This window comes from Rhinopithecus roxellana, chromosome 10, assembly GCF_007565055.1.
Source record: "Rhinopithecus roxellana isolate Shanxi Qingling chromosome 10, ASM756505v1, whole genome shotgun sequence".
NCBI classification, from domain to species: domain Eukaryota; kingdom Metazoa; phylum Chordata; class Mammalia; order Primates; family Cercopithecidae; genus Rhinopithecus; species Rhinopithecus roxellana.
Window position 1 is genome coordinate 37,899,758 of NC_044558.1, and position 18,637 is coordinate 37,918,394.

The following is an 18,637-nucleotide window of genomic DNA, read 5'->3' on the forward strand; positions in this document are numbered from 1 at the left end:
TTTTTTTTTTTTTTTTTTTTTTTTTTTTTTTTTTTACTTACCCTCAAATCCAGTTACTTTTCTGGTCCTAGTTTACATCTTTGTATCTATTTGTTTAAATGCCACCTGCTATGGTTTCGAAGTTTCCTCCAAAACTCATATTGAAACTTAATCTCTATTGTGAAGGTATTAAAAGGTGGAGTCTTTGAAGGTAATTAGTATTAGATAAGGCCATCAAGGTGGGGTTCTCTTGATAGTATTGGTGGTTTTAAAAGAAAAGAAAAACCTGAAATAGCATACCAGCTCAGCAGCATGAAGCCCCTAACCAGATGCAGCCCATCAACCATGGACTTTCCAGCATCCAGAGGTATAAGAAATCAATGCTTTGTTTATAAATTACCTAGTCTTACATATTCAGTTATAACAACAGAAAACAGACTAAGGCATCATCTAATGTTTATGACTCACAAATTTATATCTCAAGCCTAATCATTTCCTCTAAGTGCTAGACTCATGACAGCACTTCTTGAATGCCTAGTTGTCACCTCAAACTTGGCATATTCATAGCTGCAACTCCAAAGAATTCCCCATCACAGTAAAAGACATCTCCATTCATACATTCCTCTAGTCTTGAATTCTGTGGTCATTCTTAACTATTCTATTTTTCTAACATCTCACTTCCAATTTATCAGCATATCCAATTCTACTATCAAAATGTATCCCCTATAGATATCAGTTCTGACAATTTTCTACCCCTTCACAGATGCTACCATTATCTTTTCCCAATAATACTGAAATAACCTTTGTGGGAGGCATTATTTTTGTTAACCAATATCTGGTTCTTCTCTATTTGTGGGTACAAAAATTCTTGCTCGGCCATGTGACTTGTCTGAAACAGTAAGATATGTACAAATATAATCTGTTTCACTTCCAAATAAAGTCATTTAATTACCATTGCTGACTTTCTAGACCTTTCTTTCCCTTCTTCAGCAACTGTAGAAGCACCTGTTGGTGTGGTGGTGCCATGAAATTGAAAAAACCTACAATGCTGCATGTAGAAATGCCTCCAACCACAGCACACTTTGCATTGTTGTTACCTAGCCTGACTGATACAACCTCCAAACTGTTTTCCTTGGTATTGCTCTTATTTCCACATACCTATAGACTAGTTTCAACCAAGCAGCTAATTTCTCTCTTAGCACATAAAATATTATATCAGTCCTCTTCTTCAAGCCTTCTGCTGGCTTCCCATCACACCATAAATATAATCTACAGACAATACCAATACTTCCAAGGCCCTAAATACATGATTTGATCCTACCATACTGTTTGATGAATCTTACTACCGTTTCCCTTCACTCATTCATTACTTCAGTTACACTGAGCTTTCTAAATTCTTTATGACTAGTATGCTCCTGCTGGAGCAAAAATTAAAATAACATCTCTTTTGTCATCTACTCTCTGGTCAGAGCTCCCCAGTGACATAACTTAACCAAAAATCAGCTGGGAAATACCATTTGCAGCTTTCTAGTTCTAGCAATCCAGAGAAGAGTATACATGAGCAAGTATGGGCTAAGAGTCATAAACAACTAGCCAGTGCTCTTGGCATAATATAAATTGCACAATAAATATTTATTGAGAAGGCAAAATGAATATGTCCTCCTCAAAGTTTTTCCTATTAATCAGCACTGGCTTATAAGATTATGAATAATATAGAGAAACACAGCTTACGACAATGGAAGTGGTAATTAGAGAGTTGTTTAAGTAGGTACAGTAATCTTCAAAACTCAAATGTTAAGCAAGCCAGTACAATGAGACTCTTTTCTCATAGGTGAAAGTTGCATTAAAATATGTCACTGAATAATACTCTTATTGAAATCCTCCTCCTGAAAAGATGTGTTATAGTGCTAGTCTAAGGCTGCAGTCAGTTGAAAGACAAAATTAGAATAAATTTTGTTAAAGATCTAATTGGCTTTTATTCATGATTCATGGATTGGGCCACCTTTATTCTATCAAACAGATGAAAGCTCCCACCGGGCAATTGACAGAACAGTGGGATTTGTAAGGTAAAAACAACAAAACAGGATAATAGAAAAAAAATGCTGTTGGTGAACATAAGGCTATTTCAAGTTTCTTTTCTTGGAAGGGTAAAAGCACAGGGGACTTCCTTGTTACACTGACGTGGGTGACCTGAGCTCTTTTGGATTGGGTGCTGTGAATATCCTGTTTTCAGGAAAAAACTGATATGTTTAGGGATCCCACTGCTTTTTTAAAATTTCAGTATAATTATGTGACACTTAGCATAAGTGATGCCATTTTGCTTTGGTCTGGTCTGTTAAGGCCCGTTGCAAAAGATCAGTTCAAAACAATAGTCCCTCATAATTCCTGCTTAACAGATTCTAGTATCCAAATATGGCAATGATGCTAGGACTGACATGAAGGTCCCAGAGCATGAACTAAGGGAGATCTGAATAATGATAACCAGAGATAAAGCAGTAGTTTCATGAGACTAGGTAGTGAACATAATGAATAGTGAATACAGTGAAAATAAGGAATGGACAAAGACTAGAGTTGCGAAGAAATGGAGAAAAGGCTTAGAATAAAGGATACGAGGCTGAACCTTACAAAAATGCTTGTAGTTCTGGAGCAGAGCTCTTGGTAGCTTTCTGAACAGAAGTAAGTCTTTATTCTCTTTAAGGGGAAAAGCTTCTGACACACTGTGAGATTATGAAAGAACAGATACTTTGTTAAATTCTAGGCACTGTGTTAAGCACTTTACCTGAATGCATTATCTAAATTGTAGTTTATATTTTGTTCTGTTTGTTTTTGTTTGTTTGCTTGTTTTGAGACAGTGTTTCGCTCTGTTGGCCAGGCTGGAATGCAGTGGCACAATCACGGGACTTCCTGGACTCGAGCAATAATACTCTCACCTCAGCCTCCTGAGTAGCTGGGACCATAGGTGAGTACCACCATGCCTGGCTAATTTTTATTTTTATTTTTACTTTTTTTGGTAGAGATGGGGTCTCCGTTTGTTGCCCAGGCTGGTCTCAAACTCCTAGGCTAAAGCACTCCTCCTGCCTCAGCTTCCCAAAGTGCTGGCATTAAAGGTGTGAGCCACTGTGCCCAGCCTAGTTTGTAGTTTAGAAAACCCCCAAAGTTTCTACAGTCTCAATTTCATAACTGAGAATGAGACCTTAGAAGTTAAGTCATTTTCCCCAAGTCATACAACCAAGTAGTGGAAACAGACAAAAATCAAAGAATGACCTGTTTTCACAGTGATGGTCTTCCCCAGTAGCCAGATCTCTTGGTAAAAGTTTCTGGCATCAAATATATTAAATATATAGGACACATACACACAGACAGAGGAAAAAACATGTTATCAATAATGCAAAACGTAACTGTCTTAGAAACATATATAGTGAACTGATTTATCCTGCTAATCAAGTTTCTCATATTAAAATGCATTTTTTTTTTTTTTTTTTTTTTTTTTTTTTTTGCCCAGCAGCACAAGCCCTGTAAGAATGTGAGAGCACTCAAGGATGTTGGCTACTGGGAGTAAACATTTGTGACTATAACCCACAAAACTATCTGCACATGGCTAATCAAGAGAAGACTGCATTTTTCTATTTTTGTTTATAGGACACCAGTAGAACATTTTGCATTAAATCTATAGTGATGATAAACTGCCCAATGGGATTTTCTGCATTCTTGTAATCACCCTTAGGATGGAAAACAATCCCATAAGTTTGCACTTTTTGAATTCTATTGTGGGGAATGCTGCAGTTAGGTGCTATTGAACCAATCTTTGAAAATTAAAAGACCTGTAGAAAAATATGTCAGTTTACATTCCACTTTTTCACTCCCTTTCCCAGTGTGTAATAGACTAAAAACAATGGGTTATCTCTGTGAAGAACTTGGAATGTAGCATTAAAATCATTTAAATGTGCTATATCCTAGCACATTTCTCTGGCAAAGGACAGGAAGAAGCACTACAATCAAAACAACAAATTTTATACACAATTCAAAGATATAAATGAGAAAAGTAACTTAAGGAAATAAGATCCTTTTTTTTTTTTTTAGATCTTGAAAGGAATTAGCATTTTACCTAAAAACCATTTTGCTATTAAAGGCTAATATATGTAGCACAGTTACGCAATCATTTATGCTAGATTTTTCGTCTACCCTGGTTGACACCCGTATTCTTTACTAGAACCATTATCCTTTACAGCAGTGTTAACAGCTCTCAGGCACTTTCTAACCTCCCATTCAAACCACTACCAGTTGAATCTACCAAACACAGAATTTGCTCTCCTAGAATTTTTAGATTCTACATCGTTGAAAAGTACAGACCTAATTCAATTTTTGATGTATTTGATACTATCATTTGATACCAATTTCTGATACTAATATTCACCAGTACCTTCTCTTTGAAATTTTCCTTCTTTGGGTTGTTTATCAACATTCTTCCCTGGTTTCTTCCTACCTCCCTGACCACTCCTTTACAAAATCTTCTCAGGGTTTCCCCTCTGCTTTTGTTAATGCTGTAAGTGTTAGTGTTCAACAAGATCAGTTTTTCTACTGTCTTCTATAAGTCATTAATTGTGATCTCATCTCCTCTTAATTACGATTTCAAAAATTATACTGGATCTTTTTAATCGTACAGCACACTGGATAGTTCCAGTCGAGCCTCTATATCAATAAAACTAGATGCAAATCTATCATATTGACAAACAATCTGTTCTTTATCCTGTATTCTTTATTTTGTCTAATGTCACAGCTATTCATATAGCTTTCCTAGTCCAGAATCTGGGAGCTGTCTTCAGCTTCTCTTTCACTTGCAACACCCAACACACCTGAAGGAGAATGAATCAATATTAATACTATAATTTTAATAAATACGTGCAAAATATTTCAATTCTCTCTCCTTTTACTACCCTTTTTCTTCCATTTTAAATTTTTAATTTTATTTTACATTTATTTATCTGTTGTTTTATTTTATTTTTTTATTTCCATAGGTTTTTGGGGAACAGGTGGTGTTTAGTTGCATGAATAAGTTCTTAATGGTGGTTTGTGAGATGTTGGTGCACCCTTCACTGAAACAATATATGCTGTATAAAATTTGTAGTCTTTTATCCCTCATTCCTCTCCCAGCCTTTCCCCCAGGTCCCCAAAATCCATTGAATAATTCTTATGCCTTTGCATCCTCATAGCTTAACTCTCACTTATAAGTGAGCACATAAGACATTTGGTTTTCCATTCCTGAGTTATTTCACTTAGAATAATGGTCCCCGGTTCCATCCGGGTTGTTGAAAATGCTGTTAACTCATTCCTTGTTATGACTGAATACTATTGTGTGTATATATATATTTGGTATATATATACACACCAAATTTTCTTAATCCACTTACTGATTGATGGGCATTTGGAATGGTTCCATATTTTGCAATTGCGAATTGTGCTGCTATAAACATGCACATGCAAGTATATTTTTCATATAATGACTTCTTTTCCTCTCGGTTGATCCCCAGTAGTGGGATTGCTGGATCAAATGGTAGTTTTACTTTTAGTTCTTTAAGGAATCTTCACACTGAATGGAAAAAAGTTGAAAGCATTTCCTCTGAGAACTGGAACAAGACAAGGATGCCCACTCTCACAACTTCTATTCAACATAGTACTGGAAGTCCTAGCCATAACAATCAGACAAGAGAAAGAAATAAAGGGCATTCAAATTGGTAAAGAGGAAGTCAGACAGTCACTGTTTGCTGATGATATGATCATACCCATAGAAAACCTAAAAACTCCTCCAAAAAGCTACTAGAACTGATAAATGAATTCAGCAAAGTTTCAGGATACAAAATTAATGTACACATCAGTAGCTCTGCTATACACCAACAGAGACCAAGCTGAAAATCAAATCAAGAACTCAACCCCTTTTACAGTAGCTGTGAAAAAATGAAATACTTAGGAAGATACCTAACCAAGGAGGTGAAATACTTCTACAAGAAAAACTACAAAACAATACCAAAAGAAATCATAGATGGCACAAATTGAAACATATCCCACGCTCATGGATGGGTAGAATCAATATTGTGAAAATGACCATACAGCCAAATCCAATCTACAAATTCAATGCAATTCACAGCAAAATGCCACCATCATTCTTCACAGAATTAGAAAAGATAATGCTAAAATTCACATGGAACCAAAAAAGAGCCTGCACAGCCAAAGCAAAACTAAGCAAAAAAAAAAAAAAAAAACAAATTGCAGGCATCACATTGCCTGACTTCAAACTATATTGTACAATGAAATAGGTTTTCAGTCATTGACAGATGTTTCATGGGGAGTGGAAATTGTCCCTGGTTGAGAACCACTGCTCTAGATATTCAGGGCTCCCAGTTCTCACCTTCAAACATGAAGATACTCTATTGTGTACTCTATTAGATTCAGGAGTACATGTGCAGGTTTGTTATATAGGTAAACTTGTGTCACAGGGGTTTGTTGTACAGATTATTTTATCACACAAGTACTAAGCCTAGTATCCAATGGTTATTATTATTATTATTATTACTATTTGGCTCCTCTCCCTCTTCCCACCCTCCATTAATAGGATTTTGTGAAGAGATTCCAAACCATGTTGTAATTACCTAATTGTTTGTTCTGCCTGATGGACAGGCAAAACAAATTCAATGAGTCCATGGCACTGCAGTAAAGAAAAAGTTTAACTGATGTGAAGCTAGCCAAGCCATGTAGATGAAGTTGTGACTCAAATCAATCTCCCCATGGAGGTTAGAGATTTTCAAGGACAGTTTGGTGGGAGGGGGACTAGGGAAAGAGGGATGCTAATTGGTTGAGAATGCCATCATCATTGAGATATGAAAAATCGTCCTTGTGTACTGCAGTAGTCCATTTTCATGCTGCTGATAAAGACATACCAAAGACTAGGCAATTTACAAGACAAAGAGCTTTAATGGGCTTACAGTTCCACATGGCTGGGAAGCGTCACAGTCATAGTGGAAGGCAAAAGGAAAAGTCATGTCTTACATGAACGGCCGTGGGCAAAGACAGAGAAAGAGCTTGTGCAAGGAAACTCCTATTTTTAAAAATATCGGATTTTGTGAGATTCATTCACTAGCACAAGAACAGCAGAAGAGCATGGGAAAGTCCCACCTCCATGATTCAACTATCTCCCACCAGGTCCCTCCCACAACATGTGGGAATTATGGAAGCTACAAGAAGAGTTTTACGTGGGGACATAGAGCCAAACCATATCAGTCTTTCCCTAACTCCTCCCAAATCTCATGTCCTCACATTTCAAAACCAAGAATGCCTTCCCAACAGTCCCCCAAAGTCTTAACTCATTTCAGCATTAACTCTAAAGTCCACAGTCTAAAGTCTCAACTAAGACAAGGCAAGTCTCTTCTACCTATGAGTCTGTAAAATCAAAAGCAAGTTAGTTACTTCCTAGATACAATGGGTGTATAGGCATTAGATAAATACAAACATTCTGAATAAAAGAAATTGGCCAAAACAGAGGGGCTACATACCTCATGCAAGTCCGAAATCCAGTGTGACAGTCAAATCCTAAAGATCCAAAATTATCTCCTTTAACTCCATGTCTCACATCCAGATCACACTGACGCAAGAGGTAGGCTCCCACATGTGGCAGCTCCACCCTTGTGACTTTGTGGGGTATAACCTCCCTCCTGACTGCTTTTATGGGCTGGCATTGAGTGTCTGTGGCTTTACCAGACACACACTGCAAGCTGTCCGTGGATCAACCATTCTGGGGTCTGCAGGAGAATGGTCCTCTTCTCATAGCTCCATTAGGTGATGCCCTAGTAGGGACTCTGTGTGGGAACTCTGACCCCACATTTCCTTTCTGCACTGCCCTAGCAGAGGTTATCCATGAGCCTCCCCCCCCCCCACCCCCCACCACCCCAAAGCAAACTCCTGCCTGGGCATGCAGGCATTTCCATACATCCTCTGAAACCTAGGCAGAGGTCTCCAAATCTTAATTCTTGACTTTTGTACACCCACAGGCTCAACACTGCATGGCAGATGCCAATGCTTGGTACTTCTACCTTCTGAAGCAACAGCCCAAGCTGTATTTTGGCCCCTTTTAGTTATGGCTGGAGCAGCTGGAACGCAGGGCTCCAAGTGCCTAGACTGCACACAACAGAGGGACCCTGGGCCTGGCTCACAAAACCATTTTTTCTTCCTAAACCTCTGGGCCTGTGATGGGAGAGGTTGTTGCAAAGGTCTCTGACATGCCCTGGAGACATTTTCCCCATTGTTTGGTGATTAACATTTGGCTCCTCATTACTTATGCAAAATTCTGCAGTAGGCTTGAGTTTCTCTTCTGGAAGAATGTCTGCTTATTATTTACCTATGCCTGTATCTTAACAAAATAAAGGTCCCTCTCATAAACTTAACCTTGTGGACTTTCATTAGTTTTACAAAGGCATTTTAGTTTTGGAAATGGCTATTATCAGTCTTGCTTTAAAGTGAAACTATAAACTAAATTTCTTCCAAAGTTGACTTGGCCTATCCCCAAGCATAGCAAGGACAGCTTAGAGGTTAGAAGCAAGATAGAGTTAACTATGTCATATTTCTCTTGCCATCATAATTCTGTAAAGATGGGTTCAATGTTTACATAAAACACAACAAATATGTACACATGTATACGTAAAAATACAGACATACATAAAGGTCTTACAGGCTTCATTTAACAAATTTTAGCTATGAGACAGGTAAAATAACATAAAACTCAACAGTTTATAAAGAACAGTTGCATCCAAATTGTGCTTTTGCAAGTTAAGTGAACCAGTTCACATGGCTAAAGCCGTTTACTAATAGTAAGAACACCTTCAATATGTTTTATTTGGTCAAGTTTTAAATGATTTAATTTTTCTGGTGAGTCATTACCCTGAAATTTATTTCCAAAAGATAGCTACTAAGTTCTAGAGAAGATGGGATAGGAAATTAACATATCAAAGGTAAAGAGAAAATAATGCAAGTTTTTCCAAGAAGGATTTTAGGGTGTGTCAGTAAGGTCAGACATAGAGGAGGATTTAAAATGGATGCTCAAGTAACATAAAATTATAGAATTTCATTACAGAATTTTACAAAGAAATACACAGATGGACCTAGAGAAGGTTCAGAAGTCTAACTACATTTGGTTATGGAAATGTGAATCCAGTTGGGCAGGGGAGGTGGACTTGAGCTTAGGAGTTTGAGATCATCATGTGCAATGTGGCAAAACATCATTTCTACAAAAAATAACAGAAGTTAGCCAGGCATAGTGGTGTGCACCTGTAGTGTCAGCTACTCTGGAGCCCAAGGCGGAAGGATTACTTGAGCCCAAGAGGTCGAGGCTGCCGTGAGACACGTTCACACCACTGGACTCCAGCCTGGATGACAGAGCAAGACTTTGTCTCAAAACAAAGGAAAAAGAAACGTGAATAATTCTTACTCCCCTCATGTATCCTCTTAGTAATTTTCACTCACAGACCACCAAATGAAGAAAGCAGGGACTTGATGGGGAACATACCATGGATTCAAGGGGACCAGCTGGAAGATTGAGGGTGGGAAAGGAAGGCAGAGCAGAAGGAAATGAAAGAACAAACAAGTCTTAGAGAAGCCAGTTTGGAAAGATCTTAAGTCTTCAAAAGAGGCCAATGACGTTTTATATGATCCTCAGCAAAAATTGTTGCAGTAAATAAAGCAGACATAGGGAGCAGAGTATATAGTTAGCATGGCTTGGAGAAGAGAGAAATTCAGTTGACTGAGATGTTCACACGGGAAAAGCAGGATCCTATAGAGAGAATCAGAGTGCTAAACAAAACAAAACAAAACAAAAAACCATAGACTGAATATCAGTTTTGAATTAAGCTGACTTCTGACCACAGAGCTCTTTTTAAAATTGTATTTCCTTTATTATCTTAAGTGCAGGACAATTTCAGTTCCAATATTCTGACATTTTACAGTGTCTGCAGGCATCCTGAAATGGATAGCTGAGGTTTTGGGGTTGATAAAAATAGGTAGGCTTCAAATTGCCTCTAAACGCACATTCCTGTTTTTGGAAAAGACTCAGTTTGTAAAACCCTAACAGTTGCTTTTAACTCTTCAACGAATTGCGATGCAGATTGAATGATACCAATGGACTGACCCATCCATCTAATTGCATTGTCTTTAAACTTTTTTTTTTTAATCAGGAGATTTCCCACTAAAATATAAATCAAAAGATTTATCTGTTTTAGATTTAGAGCTGTTCATCTTTGAAATATTTTAATAAACTTGCTTCTTATATTCTGAGTATGCAGTTCCATTTTAGCTTAGGAGAGAAGACAAAAAAAAAAAAAAAAAATCCTATCACACTCTGAATATAAACCAAAGTACTAACCCGAAGGTATATCTACAAGTGACTCAAGACCAAAACTAGTATGCAAGGCAAAATTATTAAGTCTTTTAATGGCTTTAACCAAGATTTCCTAAGAGAAAGCAAAAAGATCCAGCCCTTTAGAGATCCCAAAAATAGACAAAAAGAAAGAAAAGCTTCAAGAGTTAGTGTACTTATCCATAAATGAGGTACTACTCACATTTCTGTCCAGCCATATTCTTAGAGCTCTCAACCTTTTGGTTGGTAACCTACACATAAAGGTCCTATAACCTGTATCCCCACAATAGACAGAGAGTTTTAAAAAAGACATCAGTTGCTAAGATAAACAGGAAAACAAAAGCTATTCATAGGAGGAAAGAGGATCACTAACAAATGGGTACCCAAAAAATCAAGAGTCAGACCAATTCAAAACAATTAATTTAAACTAATTCTTGCAAATTAATTCAAAAGAATTCTTATAAAAGTTTTTCTCTGGAACTATAGAAATTTCCTGACGAAACAGAGCCACATTCAGAGGAAGGAAATTTTAAACCAGGGGCTCAGAGATCCAGAAGATTTTCAGCCCAGAGGAAGGGAATTTATGAATTTTAACTGATTTCTGCTTCTAATTTTGCCAAGAAATTCTCTAAAGTTAGCCGTTACATTTCTTTGTGTTCTCTTTTTAATTTGATCTTTTCATAAAAAAAAAGTTCTCAAAGATTTTGAGAAAATATTTTCTTAAAAAATCTTTTCTCAAAAACATCTTTTAAAACATAGCCAATTTATTCCAAAAGTGACTGAAACCAATAATCCTTCTTCATGGAAAGACATGGAGGTAAGTTTTCAGATTTAGAATACCATGGCACTGTCAAAGTGGGTACACAAGATGCAGCCCTGCCACCAATTTAGAAAGTTTACTCCCGGAGACAGAATAAGAAAGCAAAGAAACTTTTCATTACCACAGACAGTTAAGGATTGCGTTTGTGAATACAGCCTCTCCAGATTCCTACGGGCACATGGGGTGCCACATGGAGTGCCTCCAGTCACAAACCTGATCATCTGTGACACTGGCTGGGCAGACGTTATTGGGATTGGGCTTCCTTAGCACTCTCCAGGCAACAGAGGTTATGATGACAAAAGCCTTTATGGACTGGGACCTCTTAAGATAAACTGCCCTGAGAGTTGGAACAGCCTGACAAAGAGAATGTTGCTTGGTACTTTTTGTCTTGGGTTATGACCCTTTTTGACTAGCTGTCAGATGCAACCTGACAATTGCACCCCTATGGGTGGCAGAAACAAGAAAGAGACGTCCTTCCTCACTGGGTCAGAAAGCCAAGCTCCCAAGACACAAAACAATATAAAAGGAGAACCTGTCATCCAGTTTTTGTTTTGGGCACCCACAGGAAAGTTTGTCTAAGAAGCTGCTCTGATGAGAACTGTGAACTCACCAGTTCAAGGCTGACTTGAACAGCAGGTTTACTGGACCTAAGCCTATGTGCTTTAGCTTTTCTCTTTATAACAAAATGACACAAAAGATGAATACAAAGAAAAATAAAGACCATCTATGAGAGGGAAAGGATCATAAAACAGAAATACTCACACTAAAAATAAAAACACCAAAGTTGCTATACAAGAACTAATTTACATACACTTTTTTTCCTGCTAATCTACATTTGGAAAGGAAAAAGAGAAAAAGAGAGACTCCCGCCACTTGCTCAACTAGACTCCACAGGCAGAAAGCCAGGAGACTGACTTAACAATAATTCTTACCTTTTGTCAGCTTCGTCAGGTCTCAGGGTCTCACAGCCTTCAGAGTGAGCAGAGAGATTTGTTCGCCTGGCTTCTCACCGAAACTGCAGAGGGGAGGGAAACTTTTCTTCCACTTTCAGAAGTTTTGATAATTTCAGTCTTTGGAACAAACTGACAGCAGACAGATTAATAGGAGAAAAGACTTACAAATTTATTATGTGCACATATGCATGGGATCCACACAAAATATGAGACTCAAAGAAAGGCCAGATGGTTGAAGCTTAAATAGCATTTTGAGCTGCAGGAAGAAATAGGGGCTTGGGGCTTCTCAAGGGGAGTTGGCAACATAAGCAATGGGAGGGTGAGGGGAGGAAATGCATGATGAACAAAAGTTACCTTGTAACATAAATATAATTTCTGAGGTATCAGTTGTCAGAAGAATAGACAATGTGGACCTTTAGTATCCTTTCCTATGAGTTAATATTTCCAGTTTGATGAGACGATAGGGATGGGGGCTCATGACAATTGCATTCAATCTAGAGGAACATCATATAAGGGAACTTAAGTCACATAAGGGAACTTCAGAAAAAGTCCGTTCCTGCATTTGCTGCTCTCAAGGTGCTCTTGGTTTGAAGTGCAAAGTGGCGTATTTTGGGCTATCATTTCCTGAGCTCCAACACCTGAAACGAAATATGTAAAATAAATCAAAATGCATATTTTAAAGTAAACTGATGCAATGGGAGAAAAGAGAATCAATTTGATTTCAGATTTTTTCTTTAAGTGGCGCAGAAGCCTTAACATTGGACACATGGAAAAGAAATTATGATTCTATGTTGTCATGTAGCAAACACTATATCATTAATCTTAATCATGTGACCTCTGTTTAGTGCCTTTTGGCTTTGTGCTTTCCCCCCCTTTTTTTTTTTTAAACAAAGCCTTTAATACTAATTATAATGACCAAACAGAATGTAAAGTATTGTAACATGAAAAATGCATTATGTTAAAGCTGAATTTTTCTGAAATGAGACCCTAGGATAAAGATTTCAGTGCAGGTATTTTACTAGAGCTAATTCCAGGAAAAACCAAGAGAGGAATGAGAAAAGGAGACAGGGACAGGAAGAAAGACAATAAAAGGATTATTATTAAGCACATTATCTCTGTGGACGTCTGAGCCTCATTCCTACTGGAAAACTGAGATTAATCCAGCCTCAGAGTTGCTTTCCACAGAGGGGTAAGGATACTGGGGTATGTGTCTTCCAAATCTCACCTGCCACATGCCAAAGCTTAATACTTACGGCCAGCCCTGTGGGAGGCTAGAGAGGAAGCCCTCATGCAAAGTCAGAGGTGTTTTCAGATGCAAGAAACAATGTATGGGAATGATAATGCTAAGGAAATATTAGATGAGTGCCAACAGTTTCTGCTAATGTCCACATCTTGCATTGTTCGGATCTACTCACATATTATATTACTCACATATTCAGATCTACTCACATATCTACTCACAAGGTTATATTACTAAGAGCTATCACTTCATCTTTAGGCTAGTGGACAGTCAAAATTTCTAGGGGAAAAAAAAGAAAAATGACTTACAAGTTAGGAAACTTCGTGGGACAAGCTGCTGTTTTAGATATTTATTCTGTTTTTGGCTAGTGGACAGTCAAAATTTCTAGTGGAAAAAAAGTGAGGCCACCCTTGACAAGGGTGGCCATGTTGATTTTATGGTACTCTGGTGTTAATGTCAGCACAGAATCTGCATCTAAGTGCTCTCTCGGGAGATCTATATATTTCTCCTTTTCCCAATGTATGCTATCTTATTAGAGAAAAGGAATGGTGGTGGGGGATTGCTATTGCTTCTTATGTATATTCCTTCTTATGAGTTCTTCCTCTCCTTCAATCAATAATTCTAAGTCTGAAAACTGGCTAAGGTCTCGAAACAAGGATTGTGATTTTCCATTATAGAGGCTGACATCAATCTTCTCACTTGTTCTTGACCTTCTTTGATTATACAGGACAGGGTCCTAACTTCTCCTGTAAAGGTCTAGACAGTAAATATTTCATAGTTTTGTAGGCCATACGGTTTCTGTTTTATCTACTTAACTTTGCCAGCATAGCACAAAACAGCCATAAACAGTAGGTAAATAAATGGACATGGTCATGTTTCACAGAAAAAAGACTAGATTTGACCAACAGGCTGTAGTCGGCTGACCCTGATACAGGTCAAATAATGCTGGTTGCTGGCTACCTGTCTATCTCATCCCTAGCTCTATGACCTATTACATATAATGGAGCTGCAGTGTAGGTCCTCTGCATGTCATCCAGACCTTCCTACCCATCATTATAAGTAGATATGCTTTGCTACTGATGGTTAAATGCTGTCACCTGATATCAAATATGCCATGATTTTATTATCCATATTGACCCCAAAGGCACAAGTTCCATATAAAAATCTTCTATCATCAACCCAGAATCATAGACACAGTCACAACTATACTTGTCATCAGTGTTGGCACCTTTGTCAATGGTGACTTCCTTATAATTTTAGTAAAAAGAGCGCCCTCTAGGCCCCTCCAGGAAACATATTTAGATGATGTGTTTTCCAGATTTATATAATATATTCATTTTGACAAGCTTGATTCTCTGAGGTTTTCACCCCTTCTGTCACACTCTGCTAAAGCAAGTTTATTTACTTTAGGCTACCATTCCAAGCTTTAAACAGTTAACCCAATAATATAATAGAAGCAGCTCATGATCACATTTCCAGAAGTTTAATCCTGAGTTATGAGAGACTACTACCCCATCTCCATTGATATGGTTTGGCTATGTCCCTACTCAAATGTCATCTCGAATTATAGCTCTCATAATCCCATGTGTCGTGTGAGGGACCCAGTAGGAGGTGATTGAATCATAGGGGTGGGTTTTTTTCCAAGGTGTTCTTGTGGTAGTGAATAAGTCTCACAAAATCTGATGGTTTTATAAAGGGCAATTCCCCTGCACACACTCTCTTGCCTGCCACCTCTTGTCTGCCACCATGTAAGACATGCCTTTGTTCCTCCTTTGCCTTCTGTCATGATTGTAAGGCCTCCCCAGCCATGTGGAATTGTGAGTCCATTAAATCTCATGTTATTTTTAAACCACCCAGTCTCAGGTATTTCTTCATAGCAGTATGAAAATAGACTAATATAGTAAATTGGTACCAAGAGTGGGGCACTGCTATTAAGATACCTGAAAATTTGGAATTAACTTTGGAACTGGATAACACACAGAGGCTGGAACACTTTGGAGGTCTCAGAAGAAGACAAGAAGATGCAGCAAAGTTTGGAGCTTCCTAGAGATTTGTTGAATGGTCTTCACCACAACGTTCAGACTGCGGTGGTCTCAGATGGAGGTAAGGAACTTATTGGGAACTAGAGTAAAAATGATTCTTGCTATGCTTCAGCAAAGAGACTGGTGGCATTTTGCCCCTGCCCTAGAAATCTGTGAACTTTTAACTGGAGAGAGATGATTGAGGGTATCTGGTGGAAAAAAATTTCTAAGCAGCAAAGGTTTCAAGATGTGACTTGAGTGCTCTTAAAAGCATTCAGTTTTATTCATTCACAAAAATATAATTTGTAATTGGAACTTATGTTTAAAAGGGAAGCACACTATAAAAGTTTGGAAACTTTGTAGCCTGACGATGTGATAGAAAAGAAAATAAAACACTTTCTGAGAAGAAATTCAAGTTGGCTGCAGAAATTTGCATAAGTAATAAGAAGCCAAATGTTAATTGCCATGATAATGGGGAAAATGTCTCCAGGACATCATCACAACCCTTGCATCACAAGCTAGGAGTCCTAGGAGTGAAAAATGGTTTTGTGGGCCAGGGCCAGGGCCTTGCTGCTTTGTGCAGTCTCAGGACTTGGTGCCCTGCATTCCAGCCATGGCTTAAAAGGGGCCAACATCCAGCTCAAGTCATTGTTTCATAGGGTGCAAGCCCCAAACCTTGGTAGATTACATATGGTGTTATGCTTACGGGTACATAGATATCAAGAATTGAGGTCTGGAAACCTTACATCTAGATTTCAGAGGATATATGGAAACACCTGGGTGTCCAGGCAGAGGTGTGCTACAGTGGTAGAATCCTCATGGAGAACCTCTGCTAGGGCAGTACAGAAGGGAAATGTGGGGTCAGAGCTCCCACACAGAGTCCCCACTGGGGCACTGCCTGGTGAAACTGTGAGAAGAGGACCACCATCCTCCAGACCACAGAATGATAGATCCCCTGAAAGCTTGCACCGTGCACTTGGAAAAGCCACAGACACTCAATGCCAGTCCATGAAAGCATCCAGGAGGGGTGCTGTACCCTGCTAAGCCACAGGGGCGGAACTGCCCAAAACCATGGGAACCCACCTCTTGCATCAGTGTGACCTGGATGTGAGACAGAGTCAAAGGAGATCATTTTGGAGCCTTAAGATTGATTGCCTTACTGGATTTTGGACTTGCATGGGGCCTGTAGCCCCTTCATTTTTGGCCAGTTTCTCCAATCTGGAATGGGTGTATTTACCCAATGCCTGTATCCCCATTGTATCTAAGAACCTACCAACTTGTTTTTGATTTTATAGCTCATAGGTGGAAGACACTTGTCTTATCTCAGATGAGACTTTGGACTGTGGACTTTTGAGTTAATGCTAAAATGAGTTAAGATTTTGAGGGGCTGTTGGGAAGGCATGATTGGTTTTGAAATGTGAGGAGATGAGATTTGTCAGGGATCAGGGGTGGCATGATATGATTTAGCTGTGTCTTCACCCAAATCTCATCTTGAATTGTCACTCCCATAATCCCCACATGTCATGGGGTGGTGCTGAATCATAGGGTTAGGTTTGGCCTGTGCTGTTCTCATGCTACTGAGTAAGTCTTATGAGATCTGATAGTTTTATAAAGGACAGTTCTCCTGCACACACTCTCTTGCCTGTCACCATGTAAGATGTGTCTTTGTTCCTCCTTAGCTTCCACCATGGCTGTGAGGCTTCCCCAGCCATGTGGAACTGTGACTCTGTTAAATCTCTTTTTCTTATAAATTATCAAGTCTCAGGTATATCTTCATAGCAGTATGAAATGGACTAATACATTCTTAGTGTTCACTATCTAGCCTTATATTCCATTACCCCATCCCCTACTTCTGGTATAGCATTTCAAGATTAATTATGAGGCATATTATCCCAATTTCTGGTAGTATATTTCTGCCAGTTCCTACTGCGCTTCTGGTAAATTGTCCTTTTCCTTTTGTTCCAGTACAGTATTTCATTACTTGGGCCATGCTGAAACAACTCTGCTTATTTGTCTAAAGGCAATGGGGTGAGGCAGTGGAAGATCTTGAGGAAGGTAAGCATGCAAACAAGGAGAGGTTGGATTCTCTCTTCTTGAAAGGAGTGGTGGTGAGATGGGGGGACTTTTGCTGATGTAGACTATCTGGGATAATATGGGGATTCAAGCTTTTCAAGTCCATTCACCCACATATCTTCATCTAGCTCTAAGGGTCCCACTTCTTCCTTCTCAGAGTACTGACATTGATGTAAGAGGACTGTAAATTTAAATCTTCATAAGAGCACAACAATTAAAATCAGGAATTTCTGATTTTCAGCAGATCCTGTTCCCTTCAGTGCAAGATTTGTGATTCTCTTTATTATTGCCATGGAGACTTTCCAGCTTTTGCACAATCCTTTGGTAATTAGTAGCTGACCTAAGCCTCTCGTATTCTTCCTTCAGGATATCTGGGGCAGTTAACAATAGTCAATCAACTCCAAGATGTAAATAATAATCATTTCCACCATGTCTCTCAAGGGCTAGAGCTACAGCATAAGCCAGTGCATCCCCTTTCACCTGTATTTTATTACAAGTCATCACAGGTAAGAGCCTTAGCAATAGTGATGCTATGCATGCCAGGGTATACATCTGTCAGTTACTAAGTCATGGACCAGTTTCCAGGAGTTTCTTTATCTCAGACCACTTCGTCCTTCCCTAAAGTTTATGACAGGATGTACTGAATGAAGTTTTGCCCAATAGGGAAGACATTTCCTTACTGCTATCTTTCTACCTCTGAGTAGCAAATCTGGTAGTTTTCCTTTTTCTGCTTGCACCAACATATCAAGCAAACCACCCCTGATCCAGGCCCAGGTGTTTAGCTCCTGTATTAGCTGGTTCTAAGGGGTCCCTCAAAAGGCCATTTGCAAGAGCTCAGAAACAATTTCTGATGGAGTTCTTATCACCAACTGACTGGAAAACTCTCTAATTCCAGATATTTTTTAAATCAAGGGATAGATTAGGATCAGAACTTTTCATACTACCTTGAGTTCCTCAACTAGCATATCTCAAAATAAGGCCAGGCACGGTGGCTCATGCTTGTAATCCCAGCACTTCGGGAAGCTGAGGTGGGCGGATCACCTGAGGTTGGGAGTTCGAGACCAGTCTGACCAACATGGAGAAACCCCATCTCTACTAAAAACACAAAACTATTTGGGCATGGTGGCACATGCCTGTAATTCCCAGCTACTCGGG